This window comes from Condylura cristata, unplaced genomic scaffold, assembly GCF_000260355.1.
Source record: "Condylura cristata isolate star-nosed mole 26May11 unplaced genomic scaffold, ConCri1.0 scaffold00011, whole genome shotgun sequence".
Lineage (NCBI taxonomy): Eukaryota > Metazoa > Chordata > Mammalia > Eulipotyphla > Talpidae > Condylura > Condylura cristata.
The window spans coordinates 51,480,565-51,490,688 of NW_004567112.1; the positions used below are offsets into that span (position 1 = coordinate 51,480,565).

Sequence of the window (10,124 nt, forward strand, 5' to 3'; positions counted from 1 at the left end):
CTGATATGCAGTGCCCTTAGTCATTAGATAGAAGCTATCTGTGTCTGTATCTTTGTAGTGGGAAGTCTATTTTATCTGATGTCTTTCCTTTCTTTTAGGTATCTCTAATTTGTGGGATTATTTACCAACCCTTTTGCCTGTGTGAGTGTCCTGGAGACATGAAAAGGCTGGATTTTGCTGCCTGATCCAACCAGCCATACTTTGGCTGGCTGGCTAGTTACACTTTGCTGTTTGATGTGAGTTCCACCTTCTTGAATTTTGAGTGACTGTAAATGAGGATTTGCTACCATTATTTTGTCCTCAGGTTTGGTTCTATTTGCTTGGTTAGGTTTTTGTAATTTTGTTCTCTTCAAATTACATCTATTGCTTAGGAGCATTGTTATGTAGCATTTGCAAAATCTTCATCTTCTGTTTGTGTAGTAAGGCTTTATTTCCCCTTCGTACATAATGGAGAATCCTGCAGTGTTATTTGGCTGCCAGTTTTTATCTTGAAGTTTTGATTGCATCATTTTATTATCTTGTGGCCCATAGTGTTTTCTCAGATATAACCTGATTAGGGTACTTGTATAAGGTATCTGTGTTTGCATCGTAGCCACCATCGGTATTCTTGGTTTGCTTGAACTCTTGGAAGTTTCACTATTGTGTCTTATTCTAGGATAACCAGGGTATTTATTTTGTTTGTTTGTTTTTTCTTTTTTTCTTTTTTTAACCTCATGTATGTTTATAGGTAACTATGCCCTGGGTTTATGAAGAGTTCCTCAATTATTCTCAGATGATGTTCTCTGATCCCATCTCTCTCTCTCCCATCTCTCTCTCTCCCATCTGGAATATCCAGAATTTTCATATTGCCTTTCTTCATAGAGTTGAATAAATCTTGATGTTTTCTTCATATTTATTTCTCCTGCTACTTAGTCTCTGTGCATCTTCATGGGCACTGAATATGGTTTAATCTGCTTCCCAAATTTTCCTCAGATTTTGTGCAACTCCTCTATTGATCTGTTTACACTGTGCAATACCATTGTCTTCTTGGAAGCTTCAATTTTAACCTTATGTTCATTAATTTTTTTCTCAGAATATCATTTGTCTGCATTTTTTTCCCTAGGAAACTTGCACTTTTCCTGTAACAGATGATCTTTTTATTTTTTTAAGGTTTTTTTCTGTTGTGACATTTGTGGATTTCTGTTATGTTTAGGAGAATGGAACTGCAGATGCTGAATTGGGGATGACAGAGGGTCTCAGTCTGGAGAAAGCTAGTGTGTGGTAGTGGGCTTGTGTCTGTGATAGCACTGATAGGCTTCCTCATTAGGTTTCCAGATGGGTGTTTCTATGAATTTGTGCACTGGCAGCACTAGTTCCAAGGGGTGTTAGGAAGCGGAGTGCAGTGCAACCTGTCCCCTTTCCTGGGGACTCAGCTTGGTCAAGCACTCCAATTCCTCTGCACATAGCTCTGTTTGGTTCAGGTACATCTCCATACCATTCAGATCTCCTTTCTCCATGACTGCGAGTGAAACACATTGCAAGGCTTGCAAAGCAGGCTCAGACCTTGGTTGCAGTTTCTGGATCTCTCTCTCCAGCAACATTTTATTCATGGAGATGAATTTGTTCAGTGTTCCATCTGGCACATCAGTACAGGTGCCTGATGTACAGGAGGTGCTTTTGTTTTGCCCCCCATTATAAGACCCTCCTTTCCTGGAAGTGTAGCAAGGAACCTCTGACACTATTTTTTCTGTCCTTCGAATGATATTAAAGAAGATTAGCCATTCTTGACATTGGGAAACCGTCTGCCTTTGGCTGTGATAGTTGCTTACACTTTCCTTGGCAACTTGGAGGTGTATCAATCAGGAGACCTGTTGAAAGTCCCTTGACTGGGGTTTATCTGATATGTTTTTTTTGGGACTTGTCTGGGGTTATGAGTTCTATGGGTGGAAGACCATAGAGGTAAAGTGACATTTTTATCATGTGACATCAGGAATACATAGTCAATATGACATCATAACGCAGACTTTTTTGTAGTTGAGATAGGCATTCTGTATTTTGTAACATTGCTCACACTTAAAAAACCAATAAATTTGAAATGAAATATAGTAAAATATCTTCATAAAGTTTACCTTAGAAAGTCTCCCCAACCCCCTCATGGTAACTTTACAAAGGTGGTATACATGTCCACAGTAGTAAGATTTTCTCCCAATAATTTGGAAGTGCAACAATGAAATTCACTGGTTACGAATGAGCAGATGGCTAAGATGGAAGAGCCTGGTGCTTTCCTATCACTTTTAGTTGTTTCTTTTCATTTCCACAGTACTTATGACATATGTGCTGTGAGTACACACTTTGCATACCATACAAGTTTCAAAGAAGTGTGTAGCTGAACTGTTGGTCCATATGAATTCTGATTCTGCAATAAACTGACCTTACCTCCTGAGAGGTCAGTATCAGTATCCTTTTACTTTGCTTTTAGCAGTAATTTTGGAAGAAGACTACTCACAGATAGTGTAACAGATAACAGATAATATATTTGAACAAATCCACTGTCAGAATGCTAAAGAAGTCATTCCAGTAGTAAGTTGCAAGGACTCTCACTGCATACAGAAAAAAAAAATTAAAAGAAAATGATATATTGGTTTATTGTTGCCATCTGATAAAGCACCTGGTTCTAAACTTGTGTATTTGTTATTGAGTAAGAATTTCTCCTTTTGAAATACTTAGTAAACAACAGAAGAGTGAAATAAAAAAAAATTGGAAAGGGAGCATACAGACCTATTAGGGTTATTTTAATGTCAGTGATTTTTTCCATGTTCACATTCTTTTTCTTCAGATTGTGCAGTTATAGTTGATCTTTTCGTTATGGTGTATGGTAAGTCTCATTTTTGTGACCTCCCTTTCCCTCATCCAAAGTACTACAGTTTCTCTCAGAAATTAATATGTACTAAATTCCCATGACATTGATGGATTAAATTGACTTGCAAAACCTTTAAAGATAGAAGCAGGAGAATACCACCTTGACTGGTTGCATTTTTACCAGGTTGAACAGTCTGGATGCCAATGGGTTGTCAGTCTAATTTACCTTGTTATAATGCTGCAGACCAACTTGATGATAGAGAAAGAAAACTTTTTTCCTGCTCCATTAAAAACAGGAACTTGCTAAGCTGAAAGTGGAAGCCTTAGAAACATGTACTGTTTTACTGCCTGTGAACAGGTATGTAGTGAGGTAAACTGGATAGAACTGGGGTCTTAAAAGGGTAGGGCTGATGAGAGGGTAGTTTTCCTTGTAGATTGGAAGCTGAAGGAGTCACATAGTTCCTTTATTTTCTGTGGTCGCTGTGCTATATGATCAAACATGGGGAAAATATGTAGAACAGAAATCTTTTTGATGAAATATGAAATAAGGTATAGACTGAGGTAAGCAATTCAAAAGTGAGGAAATTTATGTTAGCATTGGCTTTTTCACTGAGCTAAAAAGGACTTTTCAGTAGTAATCTTATTATAATATAGCATTATTTGCATGGGATTGCTAAAAAAAATAGTATTTAGGCCTTCCCTGGTATCACAGCAGGGGGGTTAATGCATAGCACTAAGAAGCTAGAGCTACTTTAGCATGAGTTTGATCCCTGGGCACCCCAGAGGTGATCGACATGGTGAGGCAGATCTCTCCTGACTTGTCCACTGCTCCCCTCAGTAGTGTACTTCACCAGATCTGCCTGTTCTGCTCCTGTCTCTGTCTCTGGCGAATCCTCTCACCGTCCCTGCATGTCTTGCCTATACCCCAGCACTGTATGCATAAATAAATCTTTTAAAAAATAAGCATATATGCATAAATAAATTTTTTAAAAAACAAGCATATGCTTATGTCTAATTAGCCTATGTCATATCATCATATCTGGAAATATAGATAGGTCACTCTCTATATATCAGTCTGTCACTGTGGAGAGTTGTGTCTTAAAAAGCAGAGATGGTGACTGATATCAATCTATGCACTGCCATATTGATAGTTGTTTTAAATACCAGACTCCTATAGATCTTTCTTGCTGAAGTCTGAAAGTGAAGCACCATGATGTGGCTCGAGTACAATGAAATTATTCAGCTTACAAAGTTGAAATTTTTTTTCTAATTTATTTTCCACCCAGTGCATGGTAGTGAGAAGAGTCAAAAGAGTGTATCAAGTAAGAGACAAAAATGGAGAAGGAAAACTTTTTTTCTGCTCCATTAAAAACAGGAACTTGCTAAGCTGAAAGTGGGAGCCTTAGAAATGTGTAAAAAGCATCACATGATTTAATTTCTTGATAGTGATTTGCTACTTGAAAAGCAAATACACTGAAATGAATAAGAATTTCTGGTTCTGGCTGCTAAAATTATAGTAGTAGATCTTATGCTTGTGTGGAAAATATTTATGTAGAAGTAGAATTATTTACTACCAGTCTCTCTTACACACAGTAATGTAGAGTCCTGCTAATCACTATGTTTAGAGAAAAGTGCTTTTTTGAGGACAAAGTAAATAAGATTAGTTATGTAAAGTAAGAGTGATCAAGAATCTGCTGAGAAAGCCAAGAGTCTCCAGCATTAGTTTAAACGTTAGGGCATGTAAGTTAGGAAGGAAGAGTATTTTATAGATCCTTGAAGCATATTAATAAGTGTAGGTATTTCTTTAATAGCACCCTCTATTATGCAAACCATTAGGGAATGAGGTATGGATAGAGAGCATTGATGTTTACCGAATTACCACATAGATTTCTGTCACTGTATTTAAAAATGTAGTTAGAGGCCCTCCCTGGTGGCGCAGCAGGTTAAAGCACAGCACTGAGAAGCTAAAGCCACTTCTGCATGAGTTCGATTCCCCGCCTGCCCCGGAGGTGACCACATGGCACGGCAGACCTCTCCTGACCCGCCTGCTGCTCCCCTCAGCAGTGTACTTCGTCGATCTGCCTGTTCTGCTCCTGACTCTGTCTCTGGTGAATCCTCTCACCCTCCGCATCTCTGGCCTGTACCCCAGTTCTGTATGAATGAATAAATAAATATTTAAAAAAAATGTAGTTAGAGAATCAATACTTCTAGACTGGATTATCGTCTTGTAAACCTAAAGTTAAGGCATAATTGATTTAACGTAGCAGAGCTTTCAGAGGATGACCGCAGTTTATCATTTTGAATAATCAATTACTGTGCTGTTAGTTTCACTAAAGATGACACCAGTAAAGAATCTATAATATAATATGGGTTCTTAGGCACTCAGTTATTGTTAGCTCAAGATATGGTAAGAGAGACAGTGTTAACTCTCATTCGTGACCCAAAGAAACTGAAATTCTATAAGCTATGAGGTCAGAGTGTTAAATGTATTAAAATTGTGCCTATATTTATATGGTGAGTCTAGAGGAAATACTATATAATGGTCAAAGTATAAGCAATGGATCCAGTGAGTACTGAGTAAATTCCAGCTGCATGAGTCGTTGCTTCTAGGAGTTAGAACTAGCTACTTGATTCCTCTATGTCTCAGTTGTGATTCTTTAGTGGGCATCCTAAGTAAACCAACTCAGTGGGTTATGGTAAATATTATATATTATAATACATGTAAAACAAAAGCAAAAAATCAATATTAGTTACAAATTATAGGCATAATAACAATATTCACTACATAGATACAAAGTAAAGTGGGAACACATGAACATACAAACATGTTATAAAGGTGACAATTTGTTCTCTTTCTAATTCACAGTTTCTTTGTTCAAAATGTTGTACAACATCATTTGGGGAAAATGAGCAAATCTGGCCTGTGTACCACTCTCTGAGAGAATGTCTACTCAGTGACAGCTAAATTATGTTCTAGTATTTCAAAAATATTCTTACTGGTTTTGTGGCAATCTACCTTGCTGTCTTTATAGTGCTGCTGTATAATGCAGGCAACCCTCTGTCTTCACCACTGATATGAGTTGGGTCCTATGAAGTGACTGGACTGAAGTTGAAGCAGTGGGATATGTGAGGAATGAAGTACAGGATTTCTAGTCTATTCTATAGACTCAAGAGTGGGTAGGTGAAAGTTTCCTTGTGGAAATGTAAATGCAACACACCTTGCAAAACTGTACAGGGTACTACTTTAAGGAAACCTGGTATTTATGAGCTGTCACATGGACGAAAGGAAAGCACAGAGTCTGATGTTGCTTCAGTTCCTTACCTTCAACTATTCCCTGCGCTGTGGGACACAGACGATACATCACCATGCTCTTAGGCAGTCAGTCAATACACAGAGTCAGGCAATGACCCACCACCATAATCCAGAACCTGGAAATGCCTGAAATAGTCTCGAGAGGCATGCGTAGAAAGTCTGAAGGTGTCCTCTATAAGGGTGAGTCCTTGCCAAAAAGCCACTCAGTGACCCAATGCTACAAACAGATCCCACTCCCATTTTGTGGGGTATATGCAGTATGAGTCCCTTCCTTAAAGCCACTGTGAAGGCAGTGTTTTCAGAAACAGGACAAAAGCCTGGTTGAGTTCTGGAGGCACAAAGGATCTTATTGATTCCTCAGTAATATGCAGGTGAAACTGCAGATGCCTCATTCTAAGCAGAGATTTGTAAGTGTGCTTTTTTGATAATGGAATTTAAAATCTTTTATTTTCTGGCCTTTGACAAATAGGTATAAATATTCCTTTAACAAACACCTTACAAGATGTATGTCCTTACCCGACTGAGTAATGTTTATTAGGGATAACATTTCATGTAGTATGTTTTGAAGATAAAAGGAGAGAAAGTTTCTTTATTGGTTTACTGGCAAATGACAAGAAAAACAGTACACAGAAGGGCTATTTTTTTATAAAGTTGATCAAAGTATATTTGCAACATTTGGTCATGTCACAAAAATTCAGTAGTTATGCTGTTAATATACAATACAATGAAGTTCACATGATGATGTTTTATGTTAGTGGAGAAAATAGTCATTAAAAGGCTAATGGCTTTGAGATGAAATTGGCATGAGAAGGCTTTAGTGTGGTTGTTTCAATCTATCCATTCTAGCAAACAACCTCAATAGTTCACTTCTACCTAGGGATGCTGACCTAAAGAGCCTGGTCTTTATTGCACAGATTCTGAGTCGGCTCAGTGGTCCTGTAGACACTGACACACAAGAACAAGCTCAGAGAAATGGTGGAAGCATTTTCACTGTGCAAATGAGCCAATTATTAGCATTCCAGGTGTCTGTGCTCCCCTACAATTGAGCACCTCCTTTGTGCCTGGAAATGTGCCATTGTGTTTGCATAGAATGTCGATTTAGTAAAGAGGAGCAGAAGCTTTCTCCCACACCTGGGCCAGCAGGCAACAAACAAATGAACATTAAAAACTACCACAGAATGAACTGTAGGCAAGGCCTCTCAATCTCAGGCTCCACTGAATTATTTTTTGAATGGACATTTATCATCTAGGACATACAAAGGAAAGCAAGACTTCTGAGTCAAAAGATCTCTCGTAAGAGTGAAGAACAGTGCATATTCTTTATTTCAGATCTCCTCCTTCCAGACCAGATTCCTTCTGAGATCAGCAATGCAGTGGCTTAAATTCCTGGTTTAGCTGCTACCTCTTCATTTCACATTTTTTACTTTCTATTGAAAATCCAAATCAGAACCAAAACAAAGTTTATTTTTGGATTTTTAAACCCAAGGAATGAAAATGAAGTTGTAATGATTATGGCAGTGATGCAATTAAGAGCTACAGCTACACATACAATTGCATTACAAAAGAAATGTTTTGTCTTTATTCAGAAAGATGTCATCAGGATTATAACTTTTGCTTGACCTCCCACACTTGAACTTCAAATTTACTTGCCTTTAAAGTATTCCAAATCACGAGAAATTATATACCACCTGCTTTAGATTTTCTAACAGAAAGTGAACATTGGAATGTGCAGCTAAACCAGACATTAAAGCTATGGCGTCACTAACTTCCTCTGGAAGGGGAAGGAGATCTGAAAGTAGAAACATAAAAGTAAGAGATAGAGCAGAAATGTTAATTTATGTCATTGCTTGCAAACAATTGCTTAACTCATTACAAAAAATAATGATAGAATTGGGAACATATACAGATGTAGTTCACAACAAAGTTACAGGGGGAGACTTCAATGTGGTATTGTGGGCCTGTTATGCAATAATATGCTTTTTATATATAAAGGAATATTCCAATTATTTATGTCTATAGACATCAGTAAATGGGCTACAAAACTGCCTTCCACTTTTATAACGTATATATTATTTCAGAACTGAACTTATTGTATTATCTGTAGTGAAAGAGCACATTATGAAATGCATAACCCTCAAGGGGAAAAAAGGAATCGCAGATGTTACCAGTAAGCGTTCGGTAAACAATATATTATCAGTATTAACTGTAAGACGCAGCTGAGTATATGAGCACTGTGAGAGCAATTTGGAAGTAACTCGTTTATGTTGCCTTCTGTACCATTATCCTTGGAATAGCACTCACACACTCTCTTCCAGGTCATCAAAATGCTTCAAGGACATGATGTTGAAGTTCTGCAAGGTATGTAGTCCTTGAGTCTATTTTGTCAAAAACACATATTGAGCCCTCTTGCATTTTAGCATTTTGCAGGTGCCTGTTTTACTGTAATATTGGATGGAACCTATGCTATTGAACTTCCACACAGTTTCAAAGTTACTGAAAACAAACCGCAAGTCCAAGTGGTAATGAAGATTGCCAGGGTAACTCAGGTCATGAAATTCGATGAACCTTCTCGCATAGATAGTAATTTTTATTCAGAGAAGTCTTAGTATTTTTGATATATATTCAGTGTCTTTTAGTTACTGTTTCCTTGTTTAATATTTTACTGCATAGTGTCTATGTAACAAAAATGGCATTCAGTAGAGTATCCAATGATCAGGATCAACCGCCCTTGCAAATGGTTCAAACCCCTCAGGGATGCTGAGGCAGGTTTGACCTTGTGTAGTTATAGCATATGGTTTTCAGTAATTCATTTTCAACATGAAGATAATGTTTCAACAGACCTAAAGCCACACAGTGCATTTTCACTGCTGGTAAGACATCAAATTTTCCCTGGATGCTTTATAATGGAAACCAAATGGGGTAACAGTGGCAGCAATTATCTGTAGGTTAATAACTGAATAATCCCACTATAAGGGCCAAGGTATTGTAGACAAAATTTGGTAAAGTTTTATAGTATCAATCAATGTAATTAGGTATCTAGAGACTGATATATTTTTTTAAGTCAGTTATGCTGAAGACATACGATGGACTATAGTAAATCAACAAAGCAGAGTGAAATAAAAACATGACAAATGATTTTACACAGTTTAAATAACCTGAACAGTATAATCAAGTAAAATTTCCTCTTGCCAGCAGAACTGGGCAGTTCTATGATATCATGAACTACTTTTAGCAAATTACTAATGAAAACAAGCAGATACCAGCCACTATTACAGATGGTCTGGATCGAGCAAAGGAGAAAATATGCCGAAAAAAATTGTTTCATATGACTTACATCAATGGTGGAAGAGACAAAGGAAAAAGAGAAGGAAATAATGTAGGTTGTGGAAAGTACTAGGAAGAAAAAGCAGGCAAGCAAGAGGCAGGTCGGGAAATGTCAGCAGAAGTTCAGGCAACAAGTTTAGACTAGTGTATTTCTCACTTGGGAGACATCTTAGTAAAGGCCTAAGTGACGTGAAGTGAAGCATGTGCAATGTGAGGTTGGAATATTGTGTCTGGAGGAAACAAATTGCAGTTGTCCTGGGATGGGAGGTGTCTGATTCATGTTACAATTAGCAAGGAAGATAACTGATCTGAAATGGAGTGAAAGAAGGAGGAAAGGACATTAGGGGCAATGTGACAGAATGGGTACAAGGACTTAGGGCCTTGTGGAACAATGAAAGGATTTGACTGTTACTGAATGAAGGGAAGCCCTTGGCAGTCTATTTTTGTAATGTCTAGGTTGAAAATAGACAAAAGGATGGGAGAAGCCAAATGTGGATATGTCAGAAGTCATTGCAATAATCCAGGCAAGAAACATTGTGAGGAGGGCTGAAGTGGTGAATCACAGTGGCTGGTTTGGAGGTAGATCCTGAAGGTAGAGTCAATGCGATTGACTGTTAGGTGAATGGGAGATGGAAGGAAGGAAGGAAGG

At 37.8% G+C, this 10,124-nt stretch overlaps 1 protein-coding gene across 3 annotated transcripts in view; it reads right to left on the reverse strand.

Moving 5' to 3' along the window:
• PRKG1 (protein kinase, cGMP-dependent, type I) overlaps nucleotides 1-10,124 on the reverse strand; it is a 1,208,869-nt gene that overhangs the window by 54,046 nt on the left and 1,144,699 nt on the right. The gene's annotated exons all lie outside the window — the stretch shown is intronic.